The 9,069-nt window shown below is 55.9% G+C and overlaps 1 long non-coding RNA gene across 1 annotated transcript; it reads right to left on the bottom strand.

Moving 5' to 3' along the window:
• Positions 1–836: 836 nt before the first annotated feature.
• On the bottom strand, positions 837–6,410 carry LOC138844890 (uncharacterized). The gene is made up of 2 exons (XR_011381311.2): positions 6,084–6,410; positions 837–2,851 (listed from the first exon to the last, which is right to left on the bottom strand). It is a non-coding gene; the product is annotated as an uncharacterized LOC138844890 (long non-coding RNA).
• Positions 6,411–9,069: the final 2,659 nt, after the last annotated feature.

Here is a 9,069-nt window from a genome sequence, read left to right as displayed (position 1 = left end):
CAGCAATGAGATGTGTGCAGTGAGGCCCTCGGTGTGGACAGCAGAAATGGGGCAGGAGATGGGGGGAGGGGGAGAGGGGGTCCAAGGAAGGAGGTGGGGGTTAACGCTCGCTCCCAGCCATGGGCCCATGCGTGTGTGTGTGTGAGCGTGCATGCATGTGTGTGTGAGCCTGCGTGCATGTGTATGTGTGTGTGCATGTGTGTGTGTGCATTACCGCACGCACACGCGTCAGCTCTTGCCACCCTCAAGGCCTTGTCCTGCTCTGTGTTCTCTGCTCTCTGCAGTGTAGCTGGAGGCTGTGTGCGGTGCCCAGAACCATCGGCAGAACCCGGGCCTGCACGAGGCAGGAGGCTGGTGAGCTGTGGGAGGAGCCGTCAGGAGACAGGGAAGGCTGTGCTCGGCTGCCACTGAGACAAACTCCACGGCTACACTTCCTTCCTGTGAGCCTCTGAGTCACCGGAAGGCAGAGGCCAGTGTGCAGCCCTCAGATGCAGGAAGCAGTGGGCAGGCCAGGTCTGCAAAGCAGGAAAGCCGGCCCCACGCTGCCGGGCCGCTGAGTGCGGCGTGACCATCTTGTCACTCCGGCCTTGTGTGCTGGCTCAGGGACTTCCAAAGAGGACCTTCTGTGGACTGTGGCATGGCACTGGGCTTGGAAGTGGCCTTCCGTGTGGCCCGGGCCCCACCCCTGGCCCTCAAGGTCACTGCTGTCATATCCTGGGCACAATCAGCGGGAAAGAAAACCCCAGGTTGCCTGAGCATCTGGGGCAACAGAAACATTTGGGCCTCTGGGTTTATAAACTGCTTCACCCAGCAGGGCCAAAGGCTGGAGCCGCTTCTTTGTTTATCTTTATTTTTTATTATTTTAAAATATTATTTATTTATTTAAAGGTGAGAGAAAGAGAGAGAGAGAGAGAGAGAGAGAGAGAAAGAGATATTTTCCATTCTCCCCAGATGGCCACAACGGCCGGAGCTGAGCTGATCCAAAGCCAGGAGCCAGGAGCTTCTTCCAGGTCTCCCACATAGGTGCAGGGGCCCAAAGACTTGGGCCATCTTCTACTGCTTTCCCAGGCCATAGCAGAGAGCTGGATCAAAGTGGAGCAGCCGGGAATCAAACAGGTGCCCACGTGGGATACTGGCGCTGCAGGCAGGGGTTTAACCCACTGCACCACAGTGCTGGTCCCAGTGGTTGCTGTCTTGCTTCTTGAAATTGCCGTCATCCCCAAACCAACTGGCCCAGCTCACACGACTGGAAGTCCCAGCCTCCAGGGGCATTAGCCAAGAGATGGGACACGCTGACTGGGGGAGGCGCGTCCCTTCCTTCCCCGAGGACGGCGCTTGGCCTACAGGGCTTCTTCCTGGCCCCATCATCCAGGCCTCTGACGGCCCAGGAGCAGAAGCAAGGAGGGGTCTTACACAGAGCTGGCCAGGGCCCAGGGCTTCCCCGGGGGCTGGGATCAGCGCACCAGGAAGGGCCAGGGGCCCCACTGGGGTGCAGCGGGGAGCCCGGCGGGTTGCAGGGGCAGCAGCAGCAGGCTGGGCCAGCCGCCAGCTCGCAGCTTTGTTTGCCGTGGCAGTTTGCTGTGACACTTCTCTTCCCAGAGATGCCGGCTGACGGGGAGGGGGAGGGGAGGCGGCAGGCGCTGAAAGGGAAGGCTGCAGCCACCTCTGAGAGCCAGAGCCACAGCTTGGCAGAGCTGCCCGGGTCTCCTGCATCCGCCCTTCAGATCTCGCGGCCAGGGGAGCAGATGTCTTGCTGGAGACCCCCTCCCTCCCCCTTTAAGAGCCCCCTTCTCCAAGCTGGCCTGGCGGGGCAGGTGGGCCATGGAGGGGGGGTAGGGAGAGGCTGCCAGCTGTAACGCTGCCTGCTTTGTGTGTGTGTGTGTGTGTGTGTGTGTGTGTGCTTGGAGCTAGGTGCCAGGCAGGGGTGCTGGGGGAGGGGATGGAGACTGCTCGAGGGGCAGCAGGTCGCGGGGACAAAGCAGAGGCCACTTCCGGGCTCCAATCTGGAGGCGTCTTCCCGGTCTCTGGCCAGCAGCAGCTCCAAAATGGACACGATACCAGGTGCACAGGAAGAGTGAGTCTCAGATTCCAGAAACTCTGTTTGCCCTTGGGAAAAAAAAAAAAAAAAAAGCCAACTGTGCTGTGTTTTCCAGGCTGCCGAGACTTTCCCAGGGCTGGGAGACTTGTCCCAGGCCGCTCTGGCCAAGCCTGCTGGGAAGGAGCCTGGAGGCACAGGCTAAGCAAGTGGCCGGGACCTGCGGGCTTCTGGCCTCATCTGGCACTGCCCACCGCCCGCTGACCTGCCTGGAAACCGTTCAGCCCCCCGGCCCCCGGGTGGCCAGAGCAGCTGCTGGCTGTGAGGTCACCATGGCGACTGGTGACAGCCGGCAGGCCCCGCCTGCCTGTGGGGCCTCCACGGAGCTTGGGCTCTCTGGCAGCACCAAATGGAAGCCATTGTCACGGTGCTAAATAAAACCGAAAAAAAAAAAAAGAAAGAAAACAATTGAAAAACCCCTAATTCTCTGCTGGGAGGGTGGGGGTCCCCAGGTCTGCGATGCGCTGGTTTATCCAGTCCTCCTGTGGTCTAGCCGAAATCCTCTGTGTTTTCCACTCGTTCGCTTCCAGCTTGGCTCAGGTGAAGAGCAACCTCAGCTCTTTGGAGAGAAGCAACCTCGCTGATTTCAAGGACCACACATGGTCATTAGCTTCGAATGACATGGTGACGTGTCCGCGCAGGAAATGCACACCAGCTGACGTATTTGGCTCCCCCAGATCCACTTGCCAACAAAGAAGAGGGAAAAAAAAGAGCAAGCAGTTGGAGGCTGGGGGAGTGAGACATCTTTCCATGGATCTAGAAAAGAGGACAGCGCTCAGCTTTGCTTTGTTTCTAAATGTTCTACTTTTAATTTTTTTTAGAGTTTTTAAGCTTTTTGTTCAGGGAGAGCAATGCATAGGAGAGTGAGGGCTGTGTCTAAAAGAGAAAGGGGAATCTGGATTCTTACTGAGCAGAGAAGCTAGTCACGTGGGGGAGCATGCCGGCCGGAAGGCATGGAGCAGGTGGCCTGTGTTTTCCTGGGTATGCAGCACACAGCCTGCTCCGGCAGCTTGGGAGCTCCTAGTGGGTGCAGACTTTGTGCTGGCCACACAGGTCCCCCGCCAGGTGGAGGAGGAGCCGAGGGCCTGGGGTGGGCGCTGCCCTTTGTGTGCGCTGCCCGTGGGACCCCAGGCCGTGCCTTCAGACCCAGGCTGATTCTCCACGGAGCTTGGACGAGGCCCCTCCCACTGCCCGGAAGGACGAGGGCCTCGTTTCGTGCTGTGCAGCCGCCGTCCACTGCGCTCAGCATCGGGGATCATCCATCCCGAGATGTTTCCGTGACTGAGAGAGAGACCAAGTGTTCTAGATCCTTCCAGCAAGCACGAGAGCATTTGAGCCAGTGTGTGTGGGGGGGGTAGGGGCTCTCTATTCAGCAGACTGACTAAGGTGTCCACATATGTGTGAGGCCGGAGACCTCTGCACAGGGCACAGGTGGGTGAGAATCAGGCATTCAGGAACTGTGTCTCAGGTGCACCTGGCACAGGTGCAGACTGGCACCGTCCAGTCCGAAGCCAGCCTGCCCGATCCTGGCTGCATCACAGAGGTTGGCCCTAGGAGTGCTTACAGCAGTGCAGGCAGGAGTCGGGCAGATCTGCGGTAGTCAGGGGAGCACCAGGTGTAGAGGCCGTGACCGCCTACAGACCTGCAGAGAAGAGGCCACGGGAGTGGGCACTGGAACCCGGGGAACGGAGCACCGTGTGGCAAATGCTGCAAGATTTGGTGCAGCCTGCTCTGACCGCCTTGTCCGCCTGCCTCCTGCCAGAGCCTCTCCCTGGCCAAACCCAAGCGGATGCTGGAAGTGGAGGTGCCCCTCTTCTTGGCCCCTATGCCCTTCACCTTGTACCTGGCCCACAGGAAGCACTCAGTCCCCCCCCCCCCCCCGCAAGGACAAAGTCCCAAGAGTTACTGAACGGTGATGGGCTGCTGACGTCAGACTCCCGACCCCACACCTGCACTGTTAGTCAAAGCACTCTCCCTATAGAGTTTTGGGATCAGAAGGAAGAAAGAGAAAAAACGCATGCAAAGGGTGCTACGATCCCCACTGCCTAGCCCGGACCACGAGGCGAGGTGCTGGCTGAGAGTCATGGCTCCCTTCTCCCCCCCTGAACACAGACTCCCTTCCCCTCCGCCTTCACCCCTTCATCCGCCCACCCTGGGTGGTCCTGCCTGTAGTTTTGTTTGTTTGCCAACATCTGTCCTTTAATTTTCATTCAAAACCCAGGGCTTTAAATATTTTAGTTACAAGTTCTGGGTGGTGGAGACTGAGTGGTAGATGTTGTAGCCCCCGCCCCGCCCCGCCCTGCCCTGACCCTCCCCACCCCTACTCCCAGCTCTCACCCCTGCCCCATCCCCAGCCCCACACCTTGCTCCTTGGCCTAGGATTAAAAGGGTCCTGGTGAGGGCAGCCTCAGGCTGCAGTCATGGGCCCAGTGCTCCAGGAGGCGTTGGGCAGAGCCTCCGGGCTGCCAGCACACAGCTCAACAGCACCCACTAACACCTGGAAGAAGCCACTTTCCACCAGGGTCTGTCTTCCCCCACCCCCATGGGGACTGGCCCGGCTCTGCTCCCCACCGGCCACAGCACGGGAAGAAGAGAGCTGGGGGGTGGCCTTGTTGGTCCACATGCTGATACCAGCTTGAATTTAACAGCTCCAGGCCTTCGGAGCTGCCCGGCTCCCACCCAGGGTGGTGTGCCCTGTCCCGCTGCCAGGATGGGCCAGAATCCGCACTCTGGTGCTAGGGCACTTCCCAGCAGTGCGTGGGGGAAGACAGTGCCAAGTGGTGGCCTGTGGCTTCCCAGAATTCCCTGTCCTCACCCAACCTGCCCTTGGCAATTGGATCAGACACCTGGGTCAGTAGCGCCACCCCGACTCTGCCTGTTGGGTCCCGGAGTGGTTGGAGGGCAGTCTGAGCTTCCAGTTTAACAGAATCTCCGCTGCATGCCCTGGTTCTTCCCTGTGCCTACAGACATACAGACTCGCTGAGCTCAAGGTGTAGGGACCAGAGGCACCACTGGCTCCGGGCCTTGCACCAGAGAGGGTCGCTCTCACTTTCCACTCTTGGTTCCCGGACTTGGGCACTGTGGTTCTGCTGGTTTAGGGGGTGGCCCCATCCCGCAGGGCAGCACCCTACCCTTGCAAACATTGTCTTCCCATGAGCCCCATGACAGAGCTGTCAGTAGACCACTCCATGCACTGTTGCTTCAAGCCACCTGTGGCAGGATGACAGTGTGCATGGAATGAGTCAGAGAATTTAATTTCATTAGAATAAGCCCACTGCTACGCTTTTTTCTCTACATTAAAAATTTTTTTTAAAAAATATTTTTTGAAAGGATTACAGAGGGGTGGGAGAGGGAACGTGAGGGGGAGAGGTCTTCCATCTGCTGGTTCACTCCCCAGATGGCTGCAACAGCCGCGCTGGGTGAGGCCAAAGCCGGGAGCTTCTTCAGGGTCTCCCATGTGGGTGGCAGGGGTTCAGTACTTGGGCTATCTTCTGCTGCTTTTCCCAGGTGATTAGAAGAGAGCTGGATCGGGGCCGGCCGGCGCTGTGGTGTAGCGGGTAAAGCTGCCGCCTGCAGTGCAGGCATCCCATATGGGTGCCGGTTCGAGACCCAGCTGCTCCACTTCTGATCCAGCTCTCTGCTATGACCTGGGAAAGCAGTAGAAGATGGCCCAAGTCCTTGGGCCCCTGCACCCGCGTGGGAGATCCTGAAGAAGCTCCTGGCTCCTGGCTTCGGATCGGTGCAGCTCCAGCCTTTGCAGCCAACTGGGGAGTGAACCAACGGATGGAAGACCTCCCTCTCTCTCTGCCTCTGCCTCTGTCTCTCTGTAACTCTGCCTTTCAAATAAATAAATAATTTTTTTTCCCCAAAAGGGACCAGTTGCCGCCCCGCCATGATGGAAGGCCTCTCAGCCTCCACCAGGTGGCCGGCGTTTGGCTCAGGGAACCCAGCCTTACTGAGTGTTGACCTCATCACGGTCGGCACTGACCTCTGCTGTTGGCTGCGCGTTGTTGAACCTGTTGGACTCTGCATCCCAGAAGGAAGGGGGGGCGAGGTGCTTTGTCCACGGTCCCAGTGACTAAGTCCGGGTGTGCCCTTGGCAGGCATTCACACAGGACAGAAATATCTTCACCATTTGTCCCAGCCGAGTGGCGTCCAGCCCCAAACTCTCCCGGTCCCCCTTCAGTCTTGTTCCTTTTAAGTCCTTGTCCGGTTGTGCGTCCTGTTAGTGTCTGCCTGTGAGTCTGTGTAGATCTCTACATCAGGTAGCCCCGCCCCCTGGTCCCTGCCCAGTGCCGCCCCCTGGAAGGGCGTCCCTGCACCGCGCTCCCTCGGAGCCACCCAGAACATGGCTGTCAGTGACACCGCTCCCTGCTGCTGGCTGACACTCGTGTGTCCTTAACTCAGACCTGGCTTTTCCCCCCCGGCCGTTAGTGAGTCATAGGGGATTTCCCATGAAGTCAGCCGTGTGAGCTGCACATCGGGCAAGGAAACAGTAGGAGCAGCTTCCAAGAGTCGGAGCCACCTGCTTCGTTATCCGGCAAAAACAGCCAAGCCCTTGTGCAGATACTGTCGGATGCTCGAGTCCCCTCTAGAAAGTGGCACTGTGTTTGCACAGAACCCATGCGCATCCTGCCATCTACTTCCAATCTCTAAGTTCTGTAAAATCCCTGATTGATGTAAATGCTGTTACAAATAGCCGTCTTACCCTACTGCTTAGGGAATGATCACAAGAACACAACGGTCTTCACCACAGACACGAGTGTTTAGCAAAGTATTTTTGCCCCTCAGCAGGTTGGATCCGTGGACAAGAAACCTGCAGATGCGGAGGCAGAGTGTATGAAGACTTTCATGAGTTGGCTGGGTCAGCAGGCTGGAGATGGAGGGAGGAGCTGCAGTTTGAGCCCAGAGGCACTGATTTAAATGCAATTACGATGTAAAAACACCCTCACGGAAACATCTGGAATAATATTTGACCAGATATTAGGCACCGTGGGCCAGCCACACTGACATAGAGAATTAACCAGTGCACTGTGGCTGCAATTTACGTGTGCTTGGTCTTGTAGATGAGGTAATTGTCAGGTCACGAGGGGAGGGTCTGGTCACATCGTCACGTGTGTCCCATGACCACAGGGATTCAGCGTCTACCAGATCTTGGTAGCAAGCAAAGAGCTCCTTTCCAAATGTCAGCAAAAGAGGCCGTTAAGTCCAAACTCTAGAGATTCCATGCAACCCTGGTGGAGTCGTCGGGAGGCTACCAATGGTCCTAGAGAGGTTACACAAAGATGCTTCCAAAATAACACATATTGCAGGGGTTGTGGAGAAAAGCGAGCCCTGAGACATGACTGGTGGGAACGTAAGTTGGCACAGCCATCATGGAAAGCAGCATGGAGGGTCTTCAAATGACTAAATAGATCTACAGTATGATCCAGCGAGTCCACGTCAGGGACATGAAGTCAGCTTATCCAAGAAACACTGGCCCTGCGGGTTTACTGCAGCGCTGTTCCCAGTAGCCATGATGGGGCAGCCCACCCAGGTATCCCTCAGGGCGCGAAGAACACATGCTGCCCGCATGATGGAGCATTACCCAGCAATAGAAAGAATGAAATCCTGGCATTTGCCACAGATGGATGGAGCTGGAGTGTAAGAAGCCAGACATAAAAAGACAAATGCCACATTGTTTTCTGCCATACGTGTAAGCTTTACATAGTACACATAAGTTACACATTAAAAAAGGAGTGGATGCTGTATTATTGACTTATGGATATTGATAAATGTTATCACTGCAGTCTGCCCCTTACGTAATAATATGCCTGTCTTTCATCATCTTATGACCTTTGTCCTGAATTTTACGTTATGAGGTATTAATAGCTCCACCCCTGCTTTCTTTGTGTTTGTACTTCCACGATGTATTTTATTTATTTATTTGACAGGCAGAGTTAGACAGTGAGAGAGAGAGACAGAGAGAAAGGTCTTCCTTCCGTTGGTTCACCCCCCTAAATGGCTGCTACGGCTGGTGCTGTGCTGATCCGAAGCCAGGAGCCAGGTGCTTCTCCTGGTCTCCCATGGGGTGCAGGGCCCAAGCACTTGGGCCATCCTCCACTGCACTCCCGGGCCACAGCAGAGAGCTGGCCTGGAAGAGGAGCAACCAGGACAGAATCCGGCGCCCCGACCGGGACTAGAACCCGGTGTGCCGGCGCCGCAAGGTGGAGGATTAGCCTAGTGAACCACAGTCCCGTCCATGATGTATGTTTAATTTCCAAATTTCCCTAATCTTTTTTGGCTGGATGCATCTCTTACCTATAGCATACATTTGGGCTTGCCATGTGACCCAATCAGAAAATCATTTTGTCCTACTAAAGATTTATTCTTATTTAAAAAAAGATGTATTACTGAAAACAAATGAACATCCTTGACAAGAGAGGCATCAGTGAACCCGAGTGTACCTGCCAGCCATGCATTGTGGCTGCATTGAGGACCGGTCTCTAATAGGACAGACTATAATAACATCAGTGGTTTAAAAGAACAAACACAGTGGGCTGGACAGTTGGCCTAGTGGTTAAGATGCTGGTTAGGATGCCTGGATCCCTTATCAGGGTGCCTGAGTTCAACTGATACCCAGCTCTGCTGCCAACTCCAGCTTCCTTAATAGTGCAGACCCTGGGAGGCGGCAATGATGGCCCAAGCGATTGAGTTCCTGCCACTCGTGTGGGAGACCTGGACCGAGTTCCCAGCTGGGAGGGGATTGTGATGAACCAGCGGATGGAAGACCTCTCTCTCTCTCTGCCTCTCCTCTCTCTGTGTAACTCTGACTTTCAAATAAATAAATAAATCTTTAAAAAAAAATGCTAATGTTGTAGGGACCATCACTCCTGGGTCTTTTAATCATTTGATGGCTGCCCGAGTCTCTGTGGATCCCTGGTTTGTGGCATTTCTTTGGGCTCACTATCTTGGCAGTGGCAGAGGAGGGAGCT

This window comes from Oryctolagus cuniculus, chromosome 13 (assembly GCF_051225735.1).
Source record: "Oryctolagus cuniculus isolate XC-2025 breed Fujian yellow rabbit chromosome 13, ASM5122573v1, whole genome shotgun sequence".
Classification (NCBI taxonomy): Eukaryota; Metazoa; Chordata; class Mammalia; order Lagomorpha; family Leporidae; genus Oryctolagus; species Oryctolagus cuniculus.
This window is presented reverse-complemented; position numbering and strand designations above follow the sequence as displayed.